Source organism: Monodelphis domestica, chromosome 6 (genome assembly GCF_027887165.1).
Source record: "Monodelphis domestica isolate mMonDom1 chromosome 6, mMonDom1.pri, whole genome shotgun sequence".
NCBI classification, from domain to species: Eukaryota; Metazoa; Chordata; class Mammalia; order Didelphimorphia; family Didelphidae; genus Monodelphis; species Monodelphis domestica.
In genome coordinates, this window is record NC_077232.1 from 256,137,373 (window position 1) to 256,164,486 (window position 27,114).

Below are 27,114 nucleotides of genomic sequence, written 5' to 3' on the forward strand. Positions count from 1 at the left end.
GATTCAATGAAATTTAACAGTGTAATTGATTAAAAGAATCAATGAAATTGAAATTATATAATTTACTAAAAGAATCCTAGAAGATTGGAAACACCAACTTTATTCTCTTTACCTTTTCCTGCCTGACATAATTTTTTGCTTATCCACAATTTTGTTGGTTTGTGGTACATCTACAATAAAGTTTGTAAAAATCACTCTGGCACCAATGTAAAATATCCTATGAAAAATACTGTGGTTCTCATCATCTATGATCTTTTATAAACCACAATGGTTTGACAGGGGGCCCATTTTCTAGCTTCCAAATCAATTTTATCTGCAAGATAATGTTATTTTCATAGCAAGGCACAAGACAACTTATTATGGAAAAAGAAGACAGGATGGGAAGATGAGGAAGCAAATATCAAGAAGAAATATTAAAAATAACTTTAAACTTTTATCAAAATTTTCCTCTAGTGAAATAATAATGAAAAAAAAAAACCTTTGGCTTCTCCTTTTGTTTCCTCTACCTTATCTTTCTATCTTATACTAACAAGCCTTGTGGAAATTCAGACCATCTTCTGAAAATGTACCACTCGGAGGTCAATTTGAGTTCAAAGCTGATTCCATATGATAATCATATGGATATTCAAGAAATGTAGTATCAGATCCCCCAAACCATCCTTACAATCCATTGGACCCAGTTTCTTAAACCTGGAGGGTCTCAGTCCAATGACTCTCTACTCAGTCTCCTGAAGAAGATGAAGTAGTTATACATAAGAATGGAAATTATGTGAGGGGAAAAGTGATAATAAAGATTCATCACATAACACATGCAAAGATTTATCATTTTTGCAAATTGAAAGGAAAGAACTTAGACGTGAATGACTTGCACACAGAGAAAGGGCTTAAATATTTATCACTGAAGCAGAATCACCTTAAGATCCTCCTTCCAAAGCAATCTCTTTCTTAATAGCTTGTTCACCACTATTGGCTTACCAGCGGGTCTATCCTTCACAGTCCTCTCTGGATCATGACTGGCTGATTACTGCTGAACCCATCTCCTGCTTCTGTGGCTGGTAACTCAACAGGCCACCATGAGGATCCAATGCAAACAGGTGATGTAAAGGTGATTTGCAGTGTGATTCTTGGTAGCCTGAAAGAGACACAGTGTTTGAAAGTGTATGGAAGCAAAAGAAAAAGAAAAAATAAAGAAAGAAAACCCTATATCAAGTTCACTCTTTCCTGGATTTATTAGGGAGTTGTATATTTTAAATGGGGCAGAACGGATTAGGAATAGATATCTGTGTCACATTTTAGAAATTCTACTTTGTAGGATCCACATCAAAGCATATTCACCATGATCATACATACTGAGCCAATGAATTTTAATTTTGTACTTAGATCAGTTATGATTTAGGAAGACCTGTGTCTGAGCCCTACCTCTGACACATACTGACTGGATGACCCTAGACAAGTCACTTCATTTCTCAGTGATCTAGGCAGCTCTCTAATTTTTAAATTGCAGAGAAATTGCCAATCTGTAATGGTATAGGATTTCCCAATACAAATAAAATCAAAAGTTCAATCTCTCTATTCTTACTTATCAATCAATGAACTTTTATTAGCACTAGAGGGTAAGGTAAGGCATAATGAAAATCTAGGGTCTAAAATTCAGCTCTTAGAGGACATATATATATATACATATATGTGTGTGTGTATATATTTATATGTACACAATACAAAGTGACGTCTCATTTGTACTCTAAAAATGGGAGTAGGAAGCATTTCATGGAAACATTAAAATTTGAACTCATTTTTGAAGGGAAGTAGGACTCATATAAGGAAAAAAGAGGAGAGGGGTGGAGAAAGCAATCCAGGAATGAGGAAATGAAGGGAGCAAAGATACAGAGGCAAGATATGTATAACTTAATTAGGCAACAAGGAATAGATCAATCTGGCTGAAAGGTTTTTCTTAGAAGAAAAGTCAGAGATACTACTGGAGATATGGGTTGGTTTGGAGTAGGAGGGACCTTCCACACTAGGCTAAGGAGTTTAAACCTGATTCTGAAGGTTGGAGGTTGAAGGTCTTGATCTTATATGAAACAGGAACCCAATTTGGAATGGAGAAATGAATCTGGATGCAATGTACTGCACAGCTAGGAGAGAGTCAGGGAAACAACTAGTCTAGGCATAAGGTATGTACAATGTAGTACTAATCAAAATGGAATTGTGGGGATAGATTAGAAATTCATTACAGAGAAATAGAATTGAGAATTAGGGAAGAAAGAGAAATCAAAGACCCCCAAGTCCCATATCTGAGTGAGAGAAAGCATAATAGAAATACATAAAAGACTGGAGGTTGAACCAGTTATAGAAAATGGTGAGAGGAAAGAAAATTCACCTTTAAATACTGTTGAGTTTGAAGTGATGGTAAAACATCTAAGTAGACATTTCCAGCCAATAGCAGGAGATGTGGGGGACTGAAGCACCAGAGGGAGGTCAAGACTGGATTTGACAAATAGCACCTTGGGAGTTTGCCTTCCTGAAAGAACAAAATTTGAGAAGTGCTGTTGAGAATGGGAAGATTATTTTGCTTCTTCACTAGGTTTCTAAAACCTGTTTTGGTCAACTTGTTCAGCAGTTTTTTAGAAGACAGTAGAAGAGCTTTCTTGTTTCTTTAGTCTATTGGCAACACCTTTAAAAAGTTAAAATTTCACACTCATTTACATTAAATGTTTAACTACCAATTGAGAAAAATTACTATGAACAATTCAATAGTTGATTTCAAGGAATGATTTTTAGGGGGTTAATTAAGGACAAGCCTTGATCAACTTGATAAATAAACAGGCTAGTGGATCCTTCTTTGAGATTTTTATATCTTCCTAAAGAAAGGGTGAGCATGATGTGTGACTCCCCTTGGAGTATGAGCCTCAATGATTGGAGAATGAATTAATCGGGACTTTTTAAAAAGAATCAGTCCTTTGTGTATCCCCCAAATTTCACTTTGATTCCCATTTATCTTCCTTGAATCCATACTAAACATTTACGGACATTTCAAAACCCATACCTCTTCCTCTTCACTATTTGTTCCCAAAATCTGGAACATGTCATGGAACGTAGTGACCTCATGTTATATCAGGAAGTAAGCAATGTCAAGAAGCCATGAACCAAGCTGGCCAAGTATCAGAAGAGGGGTGGAATGGGGAAAGGCTGTCAAAAGAGAAAATCTGGGCTCCTTTTTTCTATGCCTGGAATCATAGGATTTTAAAAAAAGTGCCAACATCAGGCAAGTGCATATACCCTTAAGAACTATTAAGCACAGCTCACAGCCATATTTTAAAGCCCACTTTAGAAGGTGGCGCCTTCCACGGGCCATCTGATGGATGGGAGGGGAGGTGGCATCGGTCAGTCTGTCTCCTGGAGCTGTGAAGACTTTATTGGGCTCTACTGGAAGTAAAACTACTGAACACATTTGCACTTAGAATCATTTTGCACACATTTGTACTCAGATCCTTGGTTCCCCCATGCCGCCATCTTCCCAGCCACACAGGACAGATGGACGCCCCGCCCTTCCAATGACAACTATTAGGAATCCACTCTGATGCAAATAAACTTTTCACAGTATTAAAAAAAATGAGAACACCTTAGTGGCCTTTAGTTACTTTTTATTTATAACAGAGTTGAGGAGTCTCCAATATCTGAGCAGCCAGGAATAAATACAGTAATAACTTACTTTATGGGGCCCTAGAAAAGAAAAAATTTGGTAATACTTTTAGGGATGCTAGGATAAAAAGTTCAAAGCAGGCACAAAACTGTTAGTTTGCGATTTAAGCTCTCACATTTACCTGACACATGTATTTTTTATGATAACAGACCATGGAATGGAGAGTACATGTAGGTGAAATTGATGAAGGTGGAGGAATGAGCAACTAATGGGATGGGAAATGGAACAAGAAAAAACACATTTGGTTCTGGAAACAATAAAAATGACATTTATCTAGTGCTGTATAGTTTTACAAAGTGTTTTACATATGTTCATTCACTTGATTCTAATAACAACTTTATGTGAGGAATATTGTTGATATTATTATCATCTCAGTACTTGAACCCAATGACCTTCTCTAAATCTGTATCCTTGACTTTCCTACAGCATTGAACATTACTATTTTCCTTCTCCTCTTGAATATTCTGTGTGTGTGTGTGTGTGTGTGTGATATTGTTCATTCTTAATTCCCCTGCAATATCTGATCTCTCTTCAGTTTCCTTTGCTAGCTTTTCATCTATGTCATACCCACTAGCCATAAGTTTTCCTCAAGACTCTATCTTGGATGTTCTTTTCTTTTCTCTTGATAGTCTTACCCATGCATGTCAACACCTTTCATTAGTTCAATTATTATTATATCATGCAAATGATTACAACATCTATATATCTAGTCCTAGACTTTCTCCTGAGCTCCAGGCTCACATCATCAACTTCCTTCTGAACATTTCAAAATGAATATCCCAGAGGCATCTCAAAATCAACATATCCAAAAGAGAACTCATTTTCTCTACTCCCTATCCCTAATTCTCTCTTCTTACAGTCAAGTCCACTATTCTCTTTCCAGTCATACAGGATTACAATTCATGTCATCCTTGATTCTCACTTTCACTCAATCCACTACCAAATCTTGTCATTTCTACCTTCACAATATATTTCATATATGTTCCTTTCTTTCCATTCACATAGCTACCACCTAGTTCAGGCTTTTCTCACCTCTTGCCTGAATTCCTGTAATACTTTCCATACTGAAAAGAGTGAGTCGCTCCTTCTTGTAACAAGTCATTCCGCAACCTGATCTATTCCCAAGGTGCATGGCACTCTATACGCTAGATAAACTCCAGTCTTCATATGACCCTCAGATTCACCTATAACAGTTAATAGTAGTTTTTGTTCAGTTGTTTTCCAGTCATTTTTAACTCTTTGTAACCTCCATTTGGGAGTTCCTTGGCAAAAATACTGGAGTGGTTTGCCATTTCCTTCTCTAGTTGATTTTACAGATAGAGAAACTGAGGCAAACGGGATTCAGTGACTTGCCAAGGGGCATGCAACTAGTGTCTTAGGACAGATTTGAACTCAGAAAGATGGATTTACCTGACTCTAGACTTGATACTTTCTCCACTGTGCCACCTAGCTGGTCTAAATGGTAGTAGTAATGTCTAACATTTTTGTAGTACCAACTATGAGCCAGGCACTGTACTAAATGCTTTACAAATATCTGAAATGATTCTGACAATAACCACAGATGAACTCCTCTGGTTGATATTTAAAGATCTTTCACAACCTGGACCCTTCCTAATTCTCCAATACTCTTAACTTTACTCTCCATGTACTCTACATGTGTTACTCTGTCCTTACTTGCTGGTCCTCAGCTGTGAAATTCCATTTCCTGTTTTCATGTCTTTTAATGGGTTATTTCCCATGATTGTACTCCCTTCTTACTTCTAACTAGTTTCCCTGATTTCCATTAAGACTCAAATCAAATCTTACTCACTGCAGGAGGCTTTTCCCACTCATTTCCTTCTCCCCAGTTACTAGTGCCTTTCCTTCTAAGATTAGCTTCAATATACTCTTGGTACCTTGTATGGGCCCAAGTTTCTACATATTTCCCCTATGAGAATGTAAGTTCTTTGAGGGCTTATTTTTTTTTTTGCCTTTCTTTGAAACTCTAACACTTAGCACAGTGCCTGGCACATAAGCACTTAATAAACATGTATTGCCCAATCACTTTGAATCCATTTTTTCCATTATGCCTTTGTTTCTCATTAAAATCAGAAAATCATATGTTGATGTTGAAGGGAAGCATGGCATAATGGATAAAGAACTGGTAACCTCTGACATGTACTTAGTTACTGTGCAACCTTGAGCCAATCCTTTAATCTTGCAGGGCTCCAGATCAGTAGTATCAAAATCAAATAAATTCTGTCAGCTTTGTATTGACTTAGACAACTACAAATTAGCATTATTTATGATTGTCTATTTCTATTTATTAAATTTTCCCAATTACATTTTAATCTGGTACAGGGTATACTTGAGAGCCTTATAAGTTGCTTGAGGTCCATGGAACAGAAACTTTGATAACTCTATTCTAAGCAAGTAAGAGTATAAATTGCAAAGAAGATGCTGACCTATTGGCAGAGGGAGTTCTCTAACCAAGTAGTTCTCTATTCCAATTAAATCACAGATTTAATTCCTATTCCCTATTTATTATTCTTAATCCAAACCAATTTACCTAGAAATTATTCAAAATTTACTTTAGACAGACATGTTTCAAGTCAGAGAAATGACCTTTCTCAACTTTCTGTTAATTCTTTATTTACTAAAATTCCTAATTTTGTAGAAAGGAAAGGGATAGTATCTACCATCTGAAAAAGAATTGCAATTAGCAAAATGAGAAAATAACAATATTTCTGAAAGGACATCCACTGAGGCAAATATGTCACTGAGAGTTCAAAAAGATCCTGTGGTCTGTAGTCTTGCAGAAGATATTTTAATAAATATATTCTCTCCCATTTCCTTCCTTTCACTCCTTCTATCTCTTCTGCCCTTCTTCCTCTATCTCTTCCCCAGTCCTATCCCCCTTTTCTCTCTCTCCATTCCTCTCATACAATATATGACTAAATATAAAAACGCAGCAGGTGCATATATCTCTTCACCCTCTGAGACTTCTAGGAACATATCCTTAGAGCAGAAACATCAATCATCCCCCAAATGCATCCACCATTTCAGCTATCATACTAGAAGGCATTTACCATATCAGCATAAGCCTTTCCTCTTCTCTTCATGGCCCAAGCTTGTCCTTATTTCATCCTGCTTTAAAGCTACATAGCAACAAGAATTTCCTTCCTGTCTTAAGGCCACTGCTACTCTCATTACACTCTTTAAGCATGAATGAGCCATCACAAAAAATTACTGGCCTTAGCTGGTATGCCTTTCTCTCTTTTCTACCTTGCTGAGAGAATACTCTCTCTCTCTCTCTCTCTCTCTCTCTCTCTCTCTCTCTCTCTCTCTCTCTCTCTCTCTCTCTCTCTCTCTCTCTCTCTCTCTCTCTCTCTCTCTCTCTCTCTCATTTTCATCAAGTAGATAAATAATGGAAATGCTACTGGCAGAAACCCATTACCAAAAATCAACTAATTGGCAATAATTATTACCCTTAAAGTAGTTTAAAAAATAACCTAACCACCTAAGAGAATACAATTAAGTAGGAGGTTGTGGGAGAGATCCCTGATTAACTTGATGAACATATAAGGGGGTGGATTTTTGTTGAGGACTTTGATATCTCACTAAAAAGACTATAGTCATGACCCTTGTTCTATCATGAAAGATAAGTCTCAGTGAATGGGACTAAATTGGTTGGGACATCTAAGACAGCCATCCCTTTGTACAGGTCTAAAAAAGGGAATCTTTATATCAGTATTTCTCCATTTTTGCCCCATTCATCTCCATCCCTTCCATTCCTTTTCCTCTTCTTTCAAAAGATACTAAAAAAGTAACAAATTTAGGAATGGACTCATGCCGTGGGGATGGGTTATCTTTCTATGGAGTCTAATATGGAAATTGTATGTGTCCTCTCAAAGTTCTTGGGCTACCTTTTCCTGATCCTTGGCGGAGCAGTGGTATAAACTTTCAGCTCCAAAGATGGCAAGTTAACACAATAAGAAAACCCAATAGTCTTATTGGTGGCAATTCCTGAGGTGCAACTTCCTGGAAGAATTTAGAGATATTCTGACCCCTAGCCTTCTGTAAAATGAAGGGGGGAAGTTTCTGGGCAGCAGTAGCCCTTTATAGAGAAGAAAACATATAAATTTCATTTGCCTTTCTCTTCTACTCTTTCTCTCTTCTTTAACTGACATATAGTAGGTTCCATAACTAGTGATCCCACAAAGGACAAAGGCTATCATATGGAAGACAAAAAATCAGGACTTTGTTCCCTTACTATTATGGTTAGTTATTTGGACAAAATACATACAATGGGAAAAGGCTGCCTCTTCTTGATCTAGGCAAGTCTAAATCTTCAAAGTGATGAAATAAGGCTGGATATCAGTATCTCTTTTTGGTGAAAGCAGGACTCAGTATATTGACTTCTTGCCTACAGTAGCTCCAATTTTACCATCCTTCCATCAGAATGGAAGCCACAGGGTGGTGCTATGAGTCTAGAAGACTATATAGGAAACTGGGGAAACTTGGGATCCACTAAAGGAGAAGAATTAATTGTATATTTCTGAGTTAGGCTACTGTGAGTCCTTTACATGTTTACTACATTTTCTTTGGTGTAATTTGACAAAGAGCTACCCAAAAATTCTAATGGAATAAATCATTATAATGGGGAGGGGATCCTAGAATATTAAAGACTGATGGAATGACTTGAAATATGATACTGGCAACAGGATGGTTCCACTTTCCAGGGACCAACCTAGTTTAATGTGGAGCAGTTAGTTCATCATCATTACTCTAGACATGCCAACCCATTGAAAAATATCAAATGGCGCTTAGTGTTGTGTAACTCTATTAAGCTTCTACAGAGGTAGAGTCAGAATAGCAGAAGAAGGGATGGAGAATGCTAAGAATTATTTATATATTGATTATTATTATTAATTATTTATATTTTTTAGCTTTCTATAAACTGTAGCAGAGATATTGGCTTTCAATATGTGCACTTCTAGATTAAAGGTCAATGAGTATAACTATTACTAGAGGAAGTGAATTATTCTAACCTTTATATCTCTTTAGAGATGAAACCAGACAATAAAAATAAGCTTCAGCTAAATAGGATGGCTCATGGGGAATTTTTGGGCAGGTTAACTGAAGGCATTGGTTTATTGCATTATCCAAAGTCATTAATCATTTCATGGAGCATTTGGTTATCTCTAGTCGCAATGTTCATGATAAATATTTGCAAAAAGACCACCAATAAAACAAATGACTTATACACCAATAATGTTCCTGAAGATAAAGAGGGAAATTCTACAAAGCAGTTAGTTAAATAAACACATACTTTCATTATCTGTGACTTCAATGTAAAAGAAGGAATATATATGGATCATGAAAAATGTTGGAAAACATTGAGATCAAAGGCTTAAAAAGGACAATGATTTTCAGAGTACATATACGTTTCATGTTTATATATCATTGGATAATTTTTTGTGAAAATATTTGGAAAGTTCTAAACATAGCAAGTAAAAAATAATATCATTGAAAATTAAGTTGATATTGACTTCACATGTATAATTGCTAGCACAGGACTTGCCATCTCAATGGGTTGAGGAGGGGCTGAAGAAAAGGAGAGAATTTGGAACTTGAAATTTTACAAAATGATTGTTAAAATAAAGTGTAAAAAAAAGAAAATTAAATTGATTATCTTTTAACAAAAAAAGGAATCTCATTACTGATTTGAAAGCTATTCTTGAATTAACTCTATGTATATTTAGGATCACTATGTTTTTAAAGTAAAGACAAAGACACAAAACTAGAAGATGGAATAAAACTTAACAAAGAAAAGATATGGCTAGTAATGAAACTCCAACCTGAGATATTTAAATAGATTACTGATGCAATAATGGGGAACAGATGGGTGAGGGAATATTGATACCGATGAAAAGAATTTCATATTCAAGTTTAACTATTAAAAATCTATTGCAGAAATGGACCATTGGCCAAAATAGACATAGCAAACATTTGGTGTGCCCCCAAAGGAGAGAGATAGGGAAGCCAGAAGCAACATTGGTTTAGAATGTAAACTCATTTGTAAACTATGGAGGGGATGGCAAAAAATTGTGACCATCATTGACTCATAAAAGATGAAGAATAATTAAGGAGAATACTAGCTAAAACAAAATAAGGCAAAAATGCATGAAACTATGAAAAGTCATATTGAATACATTTGATGATGAAACTGCAAGGAGTAAAACAGGCAGAACAAAATTGAAAATATTAGTCAAAACCCCTAAATTTACCCCTCACATTCCTACTGTCTCCCCAAAAAGCAATAAAGAAAGCCAATCACATTTATTCCTATTTTTTAATCTCCACATTTAGTATTTTGAGAATATACACCTTACATTAAGGTTATACTTGATGAAGTTACCTGAAGGGAAGACACATGCTTTCATAAATTATATTAAATACCAGATCTCAAACTATATTACAAAGCAGTGGTCATCAAAACAATTTGATACTGGCTAAGAGACAGAAAGGAGGATCAGTGGAATAGACTTGGGGCAAGTGACCTCAGCAAGACAGTATATGAAAAACCCAAAGATCCCAGCTTTTGGGACAAAAATCCACTATTTGATAAAAACTGCTGGGAAAATTGGAAGACAGTGTGGGAGATCAACACCTCATACCCTACACCAAGATAAATTCAAAATGGGTGAATGACTTGAACATAAAGAAGGAAACTATAAGTAAATTAGGCAAACACAGAATAGTATACATGTCAGACCTTTGGGAAGGGAAATATTTTAAAACCAAGCAAGACTTAGAAAGAGTCACAAAATGTAAAATAAATAATTTTGATTACATCAAATTAAAATGTTTTTGTACAAACAAAACCAATATAACTAAAATCAGAAGGGAAGCAACAAATTGGGAAACAATCTTCATAAAAACCTCTGACAAAAGTTTAATTACTCAAATTTACAAAGAGCTAAATGAATTGTACAAAAAATCAAGCCATTCTCCAATTGATAAATGGGCAAGGGACATGAATAGGCAGTTCTCAGCCAAAAAAATCAAAACTATTAATAAGTACATAAAAAAGTGTTCTAAATCTCTTATAATCATAGAGATGCAAATCAAAACAACTCTGAGGTATCGTCTTACACCTAGCAGATTGGCTAACATGACAGCAAAGGAAAGTAATGAATACTGGAGGGGATGTGGCAAAGTAGGGACATTAATTCACTGCTGGTGTGGTTATGAACTGATCCAACCATTCTGGAGGGCAATTTGGAACTATGCCCAAAGGGTGCTAAAAGACTGTCTGCCCTTTGTTCCAACCTCGGCACTGCTGGGTTTGTACCCCAAAGAGATAATAAGGAAAAAGACTTGTACAAGAATATTCTTAGCTGCACTCTTTATGCTGGTCAAAAATTGGAAAATGAGGGGATGCCCTCCAATTGGAGAATGGCTGAACAAATTGTGGTATATGTTGGTGATGGAATACTATTATGCTAAAAGGAATAATAAAGTAGAGGAATTCCATGGAGACTGGAACAACCTTCAGGAAGTGATGCAGAGCGAAAGGAGCAGAACCAGGAAAATGTACACAGAGACTGATACAATGTGGTACAATCGACGGTAATGGTCTTCTCCATTAGTGTCAATGCAATGTCCCTGAACAATCTGCAGAGATCTAGGAGAAAAAACACTATCCACAAGCAGAGGACAAACTGTGGGAGTAAGAACATCAAGGAAAAGCAACTGCTTGACTACAGGGGTTAAGGGGACATGTCTGAGGAGAGACTCTAAATGAACACTCTAATGCAAATACCAACAACTTGAAAATGGGTTCGAATCAAGAACACATGTGATGCCCAATGGAATCGCACGTTGGCTATGGGATAGGTCCGGGGGCGGGGGGGAGGAGGAAAAGAAAATTATCTTTGTCTCCAATGAATAATGTTCGGAAATGACCAAATAAAATAATGTTTAAAAAATAAATTATATTAAACAGAAGACCATATCTTAACACCCAACCATTGACTGAAATACATAGAGAACACAAAACACCACTGTGCTGATGGTTAATTAATGATTTTTTAAAACATGTGATTTGGTAGATCAAAGTACTGCCTAAAGATTCCTAAGCATATGACAAAAGATATAACAATACTCAAAAGATTTATCAATAATAGCTCATATTTACATAGCACTTTAGGATGTATAAAGTACTTCATATACAATATTTCCCTTAATCTTCACAAGTCTGTAAAATAGCTGTTATTATCTCCATTATATATATATGATGAAACTGAGGCTCTAAGAAATGAGGTGCTTTCCATGATCACATGGCTAATATGATTATGAAGGACTTAAACTGAGACTTTCTTGACTTTAAAGCTCACAAGCCATCCTCAACAATAAATGTCAGGATCTAACAGAGATAACTCTGTTGGATGGCCTTCTCAAACATTAAGTCTACAAAGCATACACATACTTGACATGGATGTTCATTTCTAACATAGAGAAGATCCAATATAGAGAGATTCCAGGTTGGAGACATTGTGTTATTGTAACAAGCTCTGAAACACGGGACCAACTTTTGGATGAGTTCCATAATTATTCAAAAGATTTTGACCTAATTCTTCACTAAGAAAAGATCGAGAATGGATGACATTTCTTTCTAAACTATGAAATGCAAAACTCATCTGGCTATATGTCTATCTGGAAAAGATCCTCCAAATGGACAAAAGTTTTTATCTCTACTTGAGCAGAAGGAGGAAAGTGAGCTGCTTTGCTTTTGGAACATCACAAAGTTGGGTTTTTTTTTTTTTAATCTCCAAACTTTTCCTTGAAACACAGGTCAATCATTTAAATATTCCTCCAGTCATAAGATGTGGCTGTCAGTCTTGGAACACTACCAGTTCAGAGCTAAAGTTGAAGGTCAACCAAAAAGGTACATAGTGAATGAGCAGGTTGTAACATAATACAAAGAAAGTTTGAAGGAGGACACTTGTATAAAGATTTCTAAGTACACCACTAAAAAGAAAGATGAGTTGGTTGAGTGACAAAAGCATAAATGCTGCACAGTCTACATGCTGTGTTGATAACTCTTAGGTATCTCAGAGAAGTGTAAGGAAGGTCTCAAATGGTTATCCTAAGGAAGGATGTGACAAGAACCATATAGGATAAGCATGAAAAGGGGATTCTGCATCATTGGAGGCAATGCCTACTTTTATGAAATAATTCCACTTGAATATTTGAATCTTATACATTTTAATATATGTTATCCCATACATGATAGATGTGGTATTTACTGGTTCTACAGTTTCCAGAGGGCCACCTAGGTGACACAATGGATATAGTGCCTGGAGTCAGGAAGACTCATCTTCATGAAATGGGGTTGCAAAGAGTTGTATATAACTGAAAAAATGACTGAACAACAACAGGCTTTGGGGTTCTTTTATTAACTTACATTTGTTGAGATCTAGGCCTGAAATATAATCTGAGATGTTGATAGCCACCAGGATTAGGTTTAGGTCCAGGTTAAAAAAAATGGTGTAGTAGTATAGCAAGAGTAGAAAAAAGGAGAAAAGAGAAGAATGAAGTAGAGAAGGCCAAAGAAGAGGTTTGGGAAGGGACTGAGGGCACTAGCTAAAATTTTAGATAGAAGATGTCTTGATAGTTGGTAAACATTTATTTAGCACATGCTGGAGGCAGCTTGGTAGCTCAGTGGATAGAGCTCTGAGCATGGAGTTAGGAACACCTGAGTTCAAATCCAGCTTCTGATACTTGCTAATTGTGTGACCCTGAGCAAGCCACTCAACCCTTGTTTGTCTTAATCCACTAGAGAAATAAATAGCAAATCACTCCAGTTTTTTTGCTGAGAAAACCACAGCCATGGTATTTGTGCACTACCATCCATAAGGTCATGAAGAGTCAGGAGTCAGATATGAATGAACAACTCAACAACAGTATTGTTGGCACTGTGTTAAGTCTTGGAAATACCAAAAAAAAAAAGTCAAAAGCCAGCCTTTGGGCTTAAGAAATTAATTCTAATGGAGGAGACAACATTCAAAGAACTACATACAAATTATACCCATGATAAATTAGAGATAATTATGGAAGAAGGTATTTGAAGTATTCTAGTATAAAAAAGAAATAAAAATGTAAATAAGCCATACCCAGTATTAAAAAAATAGAATAGGAAAAGAAGACATTTATTCTTTTTATTTTTTATATCATTCAACTCAATTCAAATCTTAACATTTATTCTTAAAGAAAAAAATAAAAACATAAACATTTTAAAATTATATATGTCACATTATTATAATTAAAAATACAGTAAATATTTCCAAAATGCAAGCTTGCAAATTGCAACTTTTTACTAACTGCAACACTGTTATAACAGAATATACTTAAAAATTAACTACTTGAATAATGGGACAACTTTTTAATTTTAGCATGTTATAATTTTTAAAATATTCTTAATTTTGACATAACATCATGCTTATTTGAAAAGAGAAAAAATTAAATATATTTAAGTAAAATTTTTTGTTACATAAGCAAACCACTTAACCTTTCATAAATGACTTAAATATATATGTATATACTATATAATAAAATCAGAATCTTTAATTCTAACTTTACTCATAAAATCCACACATCTTCAAAAATAATTAAGAAAAATTGTGATTGTTCATAGTAAGATCAGACAACTGTGTCATATGGTTAAAGTATGGAAGCAAATATTTGAATGGTATCAGAAATATTTGGAAATGATCAGTTCTTGCCATGAATTTGCAAGCAATTATTCAAGACTTTGTATTCATTAAATATGATATATGTGAATTACTTTTACATATAATTATATGATAACTGATAGAATTTTTGTGTATCAGAATTATTCCCTTTGAATTTCATTGGCTTTCCAAAAGATGTCAAAAATCATTAACAAATAATGATTCTATTAAGAAAAGTATAAGCAAGTTAACCAGTTTCTAGCCTCTCTCTCCCTTATGTATTATCAGGCTCTGGGAATTCATACTCATTTTCCCACCTTCTTTCTTTGGTCTTGGTGATATGCTAGAGTCAATATGGGGAAAGGACAAAATGACTCAAAAAGAAGTATGAATTTGTGAGCCACCAACCACCTCCAAATTGGCTATGGTCCACATCAGCCCATAGTTTGAGGCAATTGGCATTGGATTACACATTAAATGACTGTAGGTACAACATTTACTTTCCCCAGTTTGGACAAAGAATACCACTCCCAACTCCTTTTGTGAACAAAAAGGGCTATCATGATGAACAGTCCTAGAAGAGATTACAGAACAAGTTCTACCTAGTTAAAAACAAATAAGTCCTTCACATGCTCCTTCCCTCCCCACAAACACTCACATTTACTATTTATAATCAATGACCTTTTTAGAAATGAATCTTCCAAAGAGAACTAGGCTAATGGACAATAACTTATAGGATCATTGATTTAGAAATGGAAGGGACTAGAGAACCAAACCCCTTATCTTAACACATGAGGAAACTGAGTCTCAAAGAGGAATGATGACAAACTTAAAAAAAAGAAAAGGGCTATATATTGACTTGTAAAGCCACAAATTAATGTTATCTTTGTGTTGTATTTTTTATTTTCTTAAACATTTTTCAATTATGTTTTGATCTGGTTCAAGATGCTGGTGAATTTGACACTTCTATGACATAGGGAATGACTTGCCCAAGGACAAACAAGAAGACCAAAATATAAATGGCAACCACAATTCCTTCACCATCACCTCACTCTTTCTCTCATCTATCTATGTAGTCTCAGAGGCATGGGGGAAATATGACCTTTCTCTTAGCTGATAATTCCAAAGAACAGGTTGTGGTCCTGTAACTCTCCTTGTGAAGAAGCTCCCAGGGCTCTGTAATACTTCGAGGATGAAATTAAAAAAGGTTCCATTTGACATTCATAATCTGATTCCATCCTATCTTTCAAAACTAATTTCAAACTGTTTCTTCTTAAACATGCTGTCTTTTAGCCAAAGTAGTCAACTTACTGTTCACCTTACATTTTCCATCCCCAAACACTTGTGTCTTTACATTAACTGTCCTCCAAACTAGGAATTTTGTGCTCCTTATGTCTTATATTTCTTGGAATTCCTACCTCCCTTCTAGATTCCATTTCAGAGCAACTGCTGGAATTTAGGTCTTTCTAGATTCCCATAATTATTAGTGAAACTCTCTTTCTCCTGAAATGATTGTTTATATTTTGTAAGTATTTATCTCAATATATATTATTTGTCTTCAGAAAATTAGAAGTTCCTTAAGGACAGAAACTACATTTATTTTGCATTTGTATTCCTTGTACCATGAATGGTTCCTGGCAAATTGGAAGCTTTCAATTAATGTTCAATTTAATTCAATATTGGAGGTTGTTTTTAGGTAGGGGTTAGACTAGACAACTTCTAAAGTTTCCTTTAATTCCAATTATCTGTAAGGATTTCCTTGTATCTGTCTTTTAATCTAAAAAAGAAGCATCTTTAATTTAGATCAGATAATTTATGAACATACACACACATCTATGTGTTATATGTAAATATGCATAGATGTAAATAAGTATTCATATACCTTTATACATATACTAAAAGGAAATGTGGTATAATGGCTAGAATAATAGCTGTGGTACAAGGATGCATTTCAACATAGATTAGGTATGTGACCCTGGACAAATCACTTAATTTTTCAGTGCTTTAAGTAACTCTGTAAGACTATATAAGTTGCAGCAACTGTGCTGAGTGTTTTTGTTGGAGTGGACTCCCTATATAGCTAAAGTAATAGATGCCAACCAAAAAATTTTATAAAAGGAAATAGATTTTCTTCTCATATGCAAGTTAAATGCATGATTACTCATCCTCCAATCATTCTTGTATTGCTAAGGATGTGATCTGGCAGACCAGAGCCTGGAATGGCATAATGCCACGAAGGACAATCCTTGTAGACCTTTAACAGTTGGACTATGTGAGAACGTTGCCATGCCTTTAGGAAGGAACAATATGGCTCTCTATGGGGATGCTATTTCCATTTACCTGGGTTGGGGAAGGGGTGAAAGTCTCCACGGATGTTATACCTAACTCAGTCTTTGTAATTTTTTTTCTTCTTTCCACATGAGGAATTCTAGGAGTTGGCAGTTGTAAATAAGCTGTCAACTGTAGAACTCCAAGTTTGCCTGACAGCTAAAGAGAAGTTTGGCTTCAGAGGAGGTGCAAAAAGTCTTCTCCCATTGGGTCACTAACAAACTAAGCAGATGGAGACAAAAGGTTAGCAAGACCATGAATCAGCAACTCTCTTTAAATCTCATCAGACTCATAACTTCTCAACAAAAGAATTATGAATAAACTAAAAAGATAAAAATATGTATTTTAGATAAGACAAAACATCTCTGATCAATTAGGAATCTTATGTATTCATACCTGAGAATACTTTAATATTCACTTAATTCCTCTTCTTCTCTACCTCCCTACCTCTAGCCATAGACCTAGAAGTGTGCATAAGCTAAGTCCCAGTACTGTGTAGGGCCAAGGACACTTACGGTAAGGACACCTATGACCATGATAATTGTGTTTCTTTTAAAAAATTTTTTATTTAATTAAATCAGAATATTTTTCCATGGTTATATGATTTTTCATGTTCTTTCTCTCCCCTCCTCCCACCCTACTCCCACAGCCCATTGCAATTCCATGATAATTCTGGTCAAACACCTCAGCTCTCTACTCTTTTGAAAGTAGTGGCAGATATTATCTCTGCTCAGCTAATAAATATAACACTAGGTCAGTGTAAAACAGAATAATATGCAGCAAACAGTTATAAAAGATTATAACAACCTGATATTTGACAAAGATAAAGATCCAGATTTTTGGAATAAGAATTCACTATTTGTTAAAAATTGTTGGGAAAACTGAAAATCAATTTGGCAAAAACTAGACATAGAAAAATGTCAAACAGGATTTACTAAGGTAATATCAAAATGGATACATCACCTAGGAATAAAGGGAGATACTGTAAACAAATCAGGAGAACAAGGAACATATTACCTAAGATTTATAGATAGATATAGATAGAAGAATAATTTATGAATACATAAGAAAGAATTGTGAAATAAAAATGAATAATTTTGAATACATTAAATTAAAAAGGTTTTGTACAAATAAAACGAATGTAGCCAAGGTTAGTAGGAAACCAATACATTGGGAAAACATAATCAGTTTTCCAGATAGTAGTCTCATATCTAAATATACAGAGAACTTTGTCAAATATATAAGAATATGAGCCATTCCCCAACTGATAAATGATCAAAAGATATAAACTGACAGTTTAGATGAAGAAATCAAAGCTATTTATAATGATGTGAAAAAAATACACTAAATCATTATTAATTAGAGAAAAGCAAAACAAAACTCAGAGATATCTTTTTTTTAAACCCTTACATCTTGGAGTCAATACTGTATATTGGCTCCAAGGCAGAAGAGTGGTAAGGGCCAGGCAACGGAGGTTAAGTGACTTGCCCAGGGAATATGTGACTTGCCCAGGGTCACACAGCTGGGAAGTGTCAGAATCCAGATTTGAACCTAGGGCCTCCTGTCTCTAGGCCTGGCTCTCAATCCACTGAGCTACCCAGCTGCCCCCTCAGACATATCTTTTTATCTCTATCAGATTGACTAAAATTATAAAAGGAAAAAATGTCAAATGTTAGAGGTAATGTGGAAAAATAGGCACTAATACATTATTGGGACATGAATTTTTCCCTATAAGCAATATGTATCTTGTTTCACAACATGACAAACAGGAAAATATATATTATATGACAATATGTATACAATCTGTAGCATATTATCTGCCTCTGGGGGAGCTAAGAAAAGTGGGGAAAGAGAAAGAATGTGGATTACAAAATGTCTAAGAAATACTATTAAAAGCATATCTAAAATTGTATATTAAGATGGAATCTGAAAAAAAAATTAAAAACAACTCAGAATTGTTAAAATGGAAAAGGAGGTAGAAAAGCACATTGAAGAAAATAATTTCCTAAAAATTAGAATTGGGCAATTAGAAATTAGTGATTCCATGAGACATCAAGAAACAATAAAATAAAGTTTTAAAAAATGAACAAAGTAATATAAATATCTTTTTAGAAAAACAGAAATCCATCAAAAAACCTGGAAAACAAATTGAGGATAATTTAATAATTATTGAACTACCAGAAGGTCTTGATCAATGAGAAGAGCCTAGACATCATCTTTCAAGACATTATCAAAGAAATTCCCCCTTTACACCCAGAGGGTATAATAAAAATTGAAAGAATCCACCAATTGTCCCCTGAAAGATCTCCAAAAGAAAACACCCAGGAACATTTTAGCTAAATTCCAGAGCTCTCAAATCAAAGAGAAAACACTTCAAGAAACCAAAAAGAAAATATCAAAGTTTTTGAAGCCACAGTCAGCATCACACAAGATTTAGTGGCTTCCACATTAAAGGAATGGAGAGCTTAGGATATGATATTCTGGAAGGTAAAGGAGCTAGGATTATAATTAAGAATCATCTACACATTCTTTTCATATCTCTGCCTGCTGAAGCCTTTCTTTTCCTTCAAAGGTCAGATCAATGTTACTATTGCCATGAATTCTATATAGCTCTAAGATTTTCTAAGTGTTTTGGAAATATTATCTCATGTTATCCTCATAACAACCCTGGAAGGTAGTTATTATTATCTTCCACTTTACAGATAAAGAACTCAGGCATACTTGTCTAGAGTTACATAGCCTGAGGTCAGACTTGGATTCAGGTCTGTCTTATTCCAGGTCCAGTGCTCTAACCACTATATAAACTGGCTGTCTCTACTAGTTATAGGCTCTGTTATTTCTTTATTAATAGATTTTAAACTTTAAAACAGGGCAGTTACAGTATACCAACACTTTTCATTGTTACTTTATTTTCGTCAAAAACAACATTTTGTAGTTTGCCACAAGATTTTTCTGAGCTTTTAACTCTATGATGCAAAAGGTCAAACACATATTTTATTTCTCCTAATCTACATACCTCAGGTTTCACTTTGTTATCTCTAAAGCATATGTGATATAAGTAAATTTTTGCATTTGCTTGAACAGATGGAAATGAAAGTTGTAGAACCAAAATGACTTTGGGCAGAGCAGGATCAAATAAAAAGAAATCCCCTAGAGTCTTTCTAAACATTGAGTATGGTTGGTAATCTGGTTGTACCATCATTGTCTCATGCTGCATGCTGAAATTGGTTATCATTTAACTGTCAAATGTTTTTTTTTTTTAAGTAGGGAAATATTTTACTCAAATTTACTTTTTTTAAAAATTTGGTCTATTTCAAACATTATTCCTTGATTACAAAAATCCTATTCTATTCCTCTGTCCCCTGCCCCCTACCCTTCCCATAGCAACACGCAATTCCACTGGGTATTACATGTATCCTTGATCAGAACCTATTTATATATGGTTGATGGTTGCAATAGGATGTTCATTTAAGGTCTACATCCCCATTTATATCCCCTTTGACCCATGTAATCAAGCAGTTGTATTTCTTCTGTGTTTCTACTCCCACAGTTTCTCCTCTGAATGTGGATAGTGTTTTTTCTCATAGATGCCTCCGGGTTGTTCATGATCACTGCATTGCCACTAATGGAGAAGTCCATTACATTCGTTTGTACCATAGTGTATCAGTCTCTGTGTACAATGTTCTCCTGGTTCTGCTCCTTTCACTCTACATCACTTCCTGGAGATTGTTCCAGTCCCCATGGAATTCCTCCACTTTATTATTCCTCTGAGCACAATAGTATTCCATCACCAACATACACCACAATCTGTTCAGTCATTCCCCAATTGAAAGGCATCCCCTCATTTTCCAATTTTTTGCCACCACAAAGAGCACAGCAATGAATATTCTTGTACGAGTCTTTTTCCTTATTATCTCTTTGGGGTATAAACCCAGCAGTGCCGAGGTTGGAACAAAGGGCAGACATTCTTTTATTGCCCTTTGGGTATAGTTCCAAATTGCCCTCTAGAATGGTTGGATCAATTCACAACTCTACCAGCAATGAATTAATGTCCTGATTTTGCCATATCCCCTTCAGCATTCATTATTTTCAATTGCTATCATGTTAGCCAATCTGCTAAGTGTGAGGTGATACTTCAGAATTGTATTGATTTGTATCACTCTGATTATAAAAGATTTAGAACACTTTTTTTCATGTGCTTATCAATAGTTTTGATTTCTTTGACTGAAAATTGTCTATTTGTGTCCCTTGCCAATTTATGAATTGGAGAATGACATGATTTTTTGTATAATTGATTTAGCTCTTTGTAAATTTGAGTAATTAGGCCTTTGTCAGAGGTTTTGTTATGAAGATTGTTTTCCAATTTGTTGCTTCCCTTTTCATTTTGGTTATATTGGTTTTGGTTGTACAAAAGCTTTTTAATTTGATGTAATCAAAATCATTTATTTTACATTTTGTGATTTTTTTTCTACATCTTGCTTGGTTTTAAAATCTTTCCCTTCCCAAAGGTCTGACATGTATACTATTTATGTGTTCACATAATTTACTCATAGTTTCCTTCTTTATGTTCAAGTCATTCACCCATTTTGAATTTATTTTGGTTTGGGTGTGAGGTGTTTATCCAAACCTAATCTCTCCCACACTGTCTTCCAATTTTCCCAACAGTTTTTGTCAAATAGGGGATTTTTGACTCAAAAGCTGGGATATTTGGGCTTATCATAGACTGTCTTGCTGAGGTCACTTACCCCAAGTCTATTCTACTGATCCTCCTTTCTGTCTCTTAGCCAGTACCATATTGTTTTGATGACCACTGCTTAATAGTATAGTTTGAAATCTGGTACTCCTCCTTCCTTCACATTCTTTTTCATTATTACCCAGGATATCCTTGATCTTTTGTTCTTCCAAATGAACTTTGTTGTTTTTTTCTAATTCAGTAAAAATGTTTTTGGTAGTTCAATGAGTATGGCACTAAATAAGTAAATAAGTTTGGGTAGAATGGTCATTTTTAATATGTTAGCTCATCTTATCCATGAGCAGTTAATGTTTTTCCAATTGTTTGGATCTAGTTTTAATTGTGTGGAAAGTGTTTTGTAGTTGTGTTCATATGGTTCCTGTGTTTGTCATGGCAGATAGATTCCTAAGTATTTTATGTTGTCTAGGGTGAAGATTTTAAATGGAATTTCTCTTTCTAATTCTTGCTGCTGAGATGTGTTGGAGACATATAGAAATGCTGATGACTTATGTCAGTTTAGTTTGTATCCTGCAACATCGCTAAAGTTGTTTATTATTTCCATTAGCTTTTTAGTTGATTCTCTAGGATTCTTTAAGTAGACCGTCATATATGCAAAGAGTGATAGCTTGGTCTCCTCGTTGCCTATTTTAATACCTTTAATTTATTTTTCCTCTCTAATTGCTACTGCTAGTGTTTCTAATACAATGTCAAATAATAGTGGTGATAATGGGCATCCTTGTTTCACTCCTGATCTTATTCAGAAGGCTTCTAGTTTATCGCCATTGCAGATGATATTGGCTGATGATTTTAGATAGATACTGTTTATTATTTTTAGGAAAGACCCTTCTATTCCTATACTTTCTAGTGTTTTCAATAGGAATGAGTGTTGTATTTTGTCAAAAGTTTTTTCTGCATCTATTGAGATAATCGTGTGATTTTTGTTGGTTTGCTTGTTGATATGGTCAATTATGTGGATGGTTTTCCTGATATTGAACCATCCTTGCATTCCTGGTATAAATCCCACCTTATCATAGTGAATAACCCTCAAAATGACTTGCTGGAGTCATTTGGCTAGTATCCTATTTAAGATTTTTGCATCTATGTGCATTAAGGAGATTGGTGTATAGTTTTCTTTCTGTTTTTTTACCTTCCTGGCTTTGGAATCAGTACCATATTTGTGTCATAAAAGGAATCTGGTAGAACTTGCTCTTTGCTTATTATATCAAATAGTTTGTATATCAGAATTAGCTGTTCTTTGAATGTTTGATAGAATTCACTTGTGAATTCATCAGGCTCTGGAAATTTTTTCTTAGGGAGTTCTTTGATGGCTTGTTCAATTTCTTTTTCTGATATGGGATTATTTAAGAATTCTATTTCTTTTTCTGTTTATCTAGGCAGTTTATATTTTTGTAAATATTCATCCATATCACCTAGATTGCCATATTTTTTTGCCATATAATGGGGCAAAATAGATTTTAATGATTTCCTTAATTTCCTCTTCATTGGAGGTGAGGGAGGTGAGCCTCCCTTTTCATCTATGATACTGTTAATTTTGTTTTCTTCTTTCATTTTTTATTAGACTGTCCAGTACTTTGTCTATTTTGTTTGTTTTTTAAAAATATTAGTTTCTAGTCTTATTTATTAGTTCAATAGTACTTTCATTCTCTTTGAATTTAATTAATTTCTCCCTTACATTTTAGGATCTCTAATTTAGTTTTCTTCTGGGGATTTTTAATTTGTTTGCTTTCAAGTTTTTTGATTTGTATGTCCAATTCATTGACCTCTGCCCTCTCTAATTTGTTAATATATTAACTTGAGGATATAAATTTTCCTCTGAGTACTGCATTCCATAGATTTTGAAAAGATATCTTATCATTGTCATTTTCTTCAATGAAATTATTAATTGTTTCTATGATTTGTTCTCTAACTGATTTTGAAGAATCATATTTTTTAAATTTCTAATTAATTTTTGATTTGTCTCTCCATGTACCCTTACTGATTATTTTTATTGCCTTATGATCTGAAAAGTTTGCATTTATTATTTATGCTTTTCTGCATTTGTTTGCCATATTTTTATGACCTAGTATGTGGTCAATCTTTGTGAATGTACCATGTGCTCTTGAAAAGAAGGTGTATTCCTTTTTGTCCCTATTTATTTTCTCCATTTATCTATTAACTAATTTTTCTAAGATTTCATTCACCTCTTTTACCTCTTTCTTATTTATTTTTTGATTTGACTCATCTAAATTTGATAGTGGTAGGTTCAGGTCTCCCATAGCATAGTTTTACTATCTATTTCCTCCTTCAATTCCACTAGTTTCTCCTTTAGAAATTTGGATGCTATCCCATTTGGTTCATACATGTTGATTACTGATATTTCCTCATTGTCGTTGTCTATACTCCCTTTTATCAGTTGGATTCTACTACGTTTTAGGGGTGAGTTCATCCCATTCTTGTTCAAAGTTATGATTGTCACTTATGTATTCCCCAGCATTTTGATATCCTCTCCTAGTTCTGTCCTTTCTTCTTTTGCTATATCCTTTTAAACCAGTGGTTTGCTTTTAATCAATCCCCCTAATCCCTTCCCTTGATATGCTTCCCTTTCTGCCCCCTCCATTTTTGTTCCCTTCTTATTTTTTTAGGGTCTGTTAAGTTCCCTCCCCTCTCTCTTTCCCTCCCTTTTTGTACTTCCTTCCCCCCTACCCACCTAAGTATTACCTTCTCACTTTCCCTGTACGATAAGCTAGAATTCAAGACCCTAATGGATCTAAATGCTCTTCCCTCTCAGAACTGATTTCACTGAGAGTAAAGTTTGGTCTATCCTGCCTATTTGCACTCTCTTCCTCTCCTTCTTATAAGAGTATTTTCCCCCACTCCTTTCCGTGTGTATCTTTGTTCATAAAGATTATCCTATTTATTTTATTTTATTTCTTCAAGTATCTCTTGGTGCCATATTTGATCCCCCCTCCCTTTTTCTTTTTTTGCATATCATCCTATAGCACTTATTACCCCCAATATCTTCCTGTGAATAATTCTTCTAATTACTATAATAGTGAATATAATTTTTGAGAATAATATCTCCCCATATATAAATATATATTATTTGATATTATTGTAGCCCTTAAAAAAGAAAGTTTGAATAAAAAAAACATTTTCCCATTTACCTTCTCTTTCTTATTTACCTTTTTAGGTTTCTCTTGATCTTTGTGTTTGGATATCAAACTTTCCACTTAGTTCTGGTCTTTTTGTTACAAATACTCGGAAATTTTCTATTTTGTTGAATGTCCATACTTTCCCCTGGAAGTATATAGTCAGTTTTGATGGATAGGTGATCCTTGGTTGAAGGCCCAATTCTCTTGCCTTTCTGAATATCATATTCTAAGCCTTGTGGTCCCTTAGTGTGAAAGTTGCCAGGTCTTATATGGTCCTGATTGATGCTCCTTGGTATCTGAATTGTCTCTTTTTGGCTTCTTGTACAATTTTCTCCTTAGGTTGAAAGCTATGGAATTTGGCAATTACATTTCTTCGAGTTGTCTTTTGAGGATTTAGTGTAGGGGGTGTTCTATGAACTCTTTCAATGTCTATTTTGACCCCTTGTTCAAGAACATCAGGGCAGTTTCCTTGGATGATTTCTTGTAGTATGATGTCAAGATTTCTATTTATTTCTGGCTTTTCAGGTAGACCAATGATTCTCAAATTGCCTCTCCTTTCTCTGTTTTCCTGATCTGTCATCTCCTCATTGAGGTATTTTATGTTTTCTTCTAGTTTGTCAGTCCTTTGACTTTGCTTTATTAATTCTTGTTGTTCTGCAAGATCATTATCTTCCAATTGCCTAATTCTGGATTGTAAAGACTGGTTTTCCTTTTTCAGTTTAGTCTATCCTGCTTTTTGTGACTTCCAGCCTATTTCTCCAATTGGGAGTTATTGTTCTTTAAACTGTTATTTTTCTCTTTGAACTGTTTCCCACTTTTCTTGCCAGAATGCTTCCATATTTTTGATAAGCTCCAATTCAAATTCTTCAAGAGCTTGTGGATAATTTCCATTTTAGGGGGAAGGTTTTGGTCCATTTATTTGAATTTCCTCTTCTATTTCCTCTGTAGCCCAGGTTTTTCCTCCATAAAAAATTTCCAGGTTTAATCCCTTCTTCTTGTTTTTCTTGGAGGGTGATTGTTGTTCCTGGGCACAATTTGCCATCACTGTGGAGGTTTTTCCTTCCCTTTTTAGTCAGAAATTTGAGTGAGATGGGCAGGCCCTCTGTCTATGGAGTTAAGGAGAAAGGATTTTGCATGAGGCAAGCTCTCAAATCTCCACAGCTTCTGCTGTTTGCTGCCCTTCTCTGTGCTATCTTCCCACAAACTCTCACGGTCTGTGCTCTTCAGCCCGCTGGGGTTTTAGGTGTAGCTGCTCTCAGGGATAGGTCTTTGGTGGTCTTAGTCAGCTCCCAAGGACCTAGAGGTGCCCTTTACTCACTTGCTGATTCTGGTGCATGCTGGCTGTGATTCTGGCTTCATAGGTGGGGTGGAGGAGGGTAGATCAGCTCACATTTTGGTGGTAGTTTTTTCACCCCCTTATAGTGTGGAAATGCCCAAATCCCAAGTACCTTCAATTCTGTGCCCTACTGTAGAGTCCCTTCATTCTTATGAATTTGGTTTTTTTGTCTTTTGAGGTAGTCTGTATTGGTGGGTGCTGAGGAGAGGAAGAGTCTTAGGTCTAGACCACCACCATGTTTACCCAGAAGTTCCTCACTGTCATATGTTTGATATTGCATTGGCCTGTACATTTCTGCCTAGGTAGCTGTTATTTTTAATTGTATCTTTGCTGAGTGGATGACCTTTGCAAATTTATCACAGTTATTCAGTGTGATAAAATGCTCTCTGGGACCCCTACATATCTACAGATCTATTGGCTTAGACTGTGATATATTAGTCTATAATCGGATCTTTAACACATTGGGGTGGTGTATGTCAGGAAATATAGCAGAATACAATTCATGACCAAGTTGGCTTTGCTGACTAGTAAATAACATATGAGACACTCTTGACAAGCTGAGAATAATCTCTATAATCATCATATTGTCATAATTCATTATCACATTGTGGCCATTTAAATTATTAAATATCATGATTAAGTCAGACAATGTTATACAATAGAAGGAACACAAATTCTATAGTCAAAAGGTGACACCATAGCCAATTTTAGATGTTTACTAACCTATGTGATTTTGAATAAGTCATCTAGCCTCCCTGGCCTTCAATTTTCCTACCTATAAAAGGAAGTGTTTGAATTGGTTACTTCAAAGAACTCTTCCTCCTCTTAGATCTTTGATCCCAAGACTTGAGATTATTTATATTTGCATCTTTTTATCACTGAATTCTACTGTAAATTCTTTAAATTTAGAATCATTTTCCCCTCATCTACACATAGTGACTAGCACAGTATCTTGCATATGGGAGGTACTTAATGAATTTTTTAATGAAAACAGATTAAAATTAATCATTTGGCAATTATTTTTCACTCTATTAGCAGTAGTATATGAAACTTTGTTAAAAACTCACTGATGTTGCTTTTGAAGAAAAAAAAAACACCTTACATGACTTTCCTCTTGCCTTTCACATCCATATTTGGTGAGATAA

At 34.9% G+C, this 27,114-nt stretch overlaps 1 protein-coding gene across 2 annotated transcripts in view; it reads right to left on the reverse strand.

The window, feature by feature from the left end:
- The window catches only part of TET2 (tet methylcytosine dioxygenase 2), a 168,047-nt gene that overhangs the window by 99,581 nt on the left and 41,352 nt on the right, over positions 1-27,114 (reverse strand). Inside the window, exons 2-3 of one of the 2 annotated variants that reach the window (XM_007495844.3) lie at positions 2,381-2,521; positions 976-1,132 (exon numbers count right to left, since the gene is read on the reverse strand). The gene's annotated coding sequence lies outside the window, so the exon portion shown is untranslated. Of the gene's footprint in view, positions 1-913; positions 1,133-2,380; positions 2,522-27,114 lie in introns of both variants that reach the window. The other variant, XM_003341383.4, reaches the window with a different exon arrangement.